Source organism: Neophocaena asiaeorientalis, unplaced genomic scaffold, assembly GCF_003031525.2.
Source record: "Neophocaena asiaeorientalis asiaeorientalis breed wild unplaced genomic scaffold, Neophocaena_asiaeorientalis_V1.1 scaffold233, whole genome shotgun sequence".
NCBI classification, from domain to species: Eukaryota; Metazoa; Chordata; class Mammalia; order Artiodactyla; family Phocoenidae; genus Neophocaena; species Neophocaena asiaeorientalis.
Genome location: NW_020171811.1, coordinates 128,347 through 131,785, shown reverse-complemented (window position 1 = coordinate 131,785; position 3,439 = coordinate 128,347).

The window sequence follows — 3,439 nt, the reverse complement described above, 5'->3', positions numbered from 1 at the left end:
CTTTCATTTATTTCTGATTTGATTTTATTTCTTTCCTTCTTCTAACTTTGGGTTTTGTTTGTTCTTTCTCTAGTTGCTTTAGGTGTAAGCTTAGGTTGTTTGAGATTTTTCTTGTTTCCTATGGTAAGCTTGTATTGCTATGAACTTCCCTCTTTGAACTGCTTTTGCTGAATCCCATAGATTTTGGATTGTTGTGCTTTCATTTTCATATGTCTCTAGGTATTTTTTTAATGTATTCTTTGATTTCTTCAGTGATCCATTGGTTGCTTAGTAGTATATTGCTTAGTCTCCGTGTGTGTGTGTGTGTGTGTGTGTGTGTGTGTGTGTTTTCACAGCTTTTTCTTTGTACTTCATTTCTAATCTCACAGCATTGTGATCAGAAAGGATGCTTGACATGATTTCAATTTTCTTAAATTTACTGAGGCTCACTTTTTGGCCCAGTGTGTGATCAGTCCTGGAGAATGTTCCATATGCACTTGAAAATATAGTATTCTGATGCTTTTGGATGGAATGCTCTGTAAATATCAATTAAGTCCATCTGGTCTACTGTGTTATTTAAGGCCTGTGTTTTCTTATTGATTTTCTGTCTGGATGATCTGCCCTAAGTCATATTAAAGAACAGAGATTGAACTTGAGGATATGGGGAGCCACTGAAAGATTTTAAACATTAGTGTGACATGCAATTTTATTTTAGGACTACTTTTTGAGGCTGTGTGGAGTACAGGTTGGAGTGGGGTAACTTTAAGATTCATGGTGACATTGGCAAGCAGATTTGGTGAAATAATGGGGACAGGCATCTGAGAAGAAAGCAGTCCCAAATCTTGGCCTTTCAGATCCTTGTTTCGTTTCTCCTGATATTTTCCTCTACCCACTTTACCACCATTATGTAGACCACCTCAGAAGTCTTATATACATCACTTTTTACCTTCCAAACTCATCTACTTTAGCACCCTCACTTCAAAATGTCTTTACTCCAAAACACTGGCTCTATCACTTCTCAGCATACAGTCATCTCTCGGTTTCCATGGGATATTTGTTCTATGACACTCCCTCACCCCTCCTCAGATACCAAAATCTATAGATGCTCTCACCTCCTTTACAGTTGGCCCTCTGTATATCAACCACTTACCCATATCCAACTCCTGTCCTCATTGCCCTCTTTACCTAGCTTAGATTCCATGCTCCTAACTAAACCTCTGACCTGGACACACCCCTAATTTTCTTGTCCTTTTCTCTTTATCATGACCATTGTTTCTGTTATTCCCCTTTTCCACTGGCATCTTCTTACAGCATTTAAACTCAAGCATCTCCTATCTGAAAAACAAGTCTTTTCTCTAGGCCATATCTCCCTCTACCACCTACTCTCCCTCCTCCCTTTCACAGCCCAACTTATTTGCTGCCTAAACTCTTTACTTCCCCTGCTCTTGTCATTTATGTGCAAATTGAAGTCACCAAGGATGATAGGAATATTTGTTGAGAATACAGTGACCCAGGTGCTAAACTCTTCAATAAATGGGGGTAAAGGAATGGGATAGCCTAAAGGTCAGGAGATGGGACTGCTGTACAGTCTTAAAGAGGAGAAGGACCATTCAATTATGACCAATCACTGATATCAGAATGAGGAGCTTGAGGCCAGATTTATACTAGTTAAGGGAAATAATGTGGCATTCTTTACATAGAGGGAGGGGGAGGAAAACCATTGTGTAAGAAACTATATGTACATGTCTGTAAATATGTATATACATGTATGTGTATGCTATCATTTATATAAAATTGTGTAAGTGTGAATGTGTGTATGTGTCTGTAAGCATAAAATTATGTCTGGAAGAGAGTTCACCAAACTATTGAGAGTGGCTACCACTGGGTGGTAGGATTTTGGGTAATCTTTACCTTTTTATAGTGCTCTTTTTTAATGCTTGAATATTCTTTCAAAATATGTGTCATCTTTGAATTTAGGAAGATGCAAAGTTACTTTTCATTTTGGGAGAAAATTTTAATGGATTGTTCTTAAGTGGCTCTGGTCCTTGCCTTATCTTCAATTTAACTACATGTATAATGAGCAGGAGAACAGAAATAAGGAGCAGATGGGAAGTGACTTAGTCGTCTTGTACCATGGGATTATTAGATTTAAACAGATGGGTGAAAATTTGTTGTAGGAACACATCTGAATCACATCTAGGCACAAACCTAGAGGCAGAGGCTCATCTCACTTCCTGACATTGGAAATAAATCAAGTTTTTGCTTCCACCAGAAAAAATGATAATGTTGGAATTTATTGAATAGCAAAAACTAAACATCACATTATATGAGATAACATAAGCCAAGCACTGCTACCAAAAAAAAGCCACAAGAATTTTGTTCTCTTTCTTTAGAAAATATCATATTTAATTTGTTGCAGTTGTTACAAACCACTAATCTGAGTAAATATCATGAGCTTGTAGTACTTATTGTCAGAGTTATTAGATTGTGATTTTATGGGCCCAAAAGGGATATATACTCTTTCAACTGCTAGAATATAGCACTTAATTTTTATCACACTGAAAGATGATGTTTCCTTAAATTACTTGGAAAAATTTCTTCAATTGCTTGCTAATACATTTAAAATTTTTTGATTTTTTAAAAAATAATAAAGACTGAAAGCATTAAATTATATGCATAAAACAATTAGCATACATACTCTCCTGTGAGTGCCACTACAGGATGACAAACTCAAAATAGAAATGTACATACTCTTCCATCTGTATAATGAATATTGACCGCCAGTTTTGTTTTCGGCATTGAGTTGGGAACTGGGAATAGCATGGTGATAAGACAGCAATCATTGTCTTAAAAGATGAGTCTAATGGAGATCAGACAAGTTAGTAGGCAGTTACACAGAGTGGCATCTGCTTTACCTGGGAATGTGCAGGGTGCTCATGTGAGCACATAGTAGGGGCTCCTACCCCATTCTTCAAGAGTAAGGGAAGGTATCTTGAAAAAGTTCAATAGAATTTCTTTTATTCATGGTCTTAATACAAAATTTAAATCTCTTTTAATTATATTTTTCAAAAGACCTCTAACTTTTACCTTCTCTGGCAATATTTGAAATAAGTTACTTCAGGATTATGCCACTTAAGTAGGATATGATGGGTGGCATTTATTATACCCACTGTGACTTGGATGGACACCTTGATGAAGCTCTATATGTGATATCTAGAGAATATGTAGGAATCAGGACAAAGGAGTATGGGCAAGGGACAAGGACAAAAGATAGGGTAACAGGAATAATAGTGACATTTGTCACCAGGCAGCATTTTAAAATGGTGTTTGTCTTTGAATAGATAGTAACTTCCATAAAAATGTGAGTAAACATGAAAATATTTGAGATCCTACCTTTTAAAGCCATTTTTATCTACTGTCTACACATCTTGAGTCTAAATTTCCCTCACTAACTGCTCCA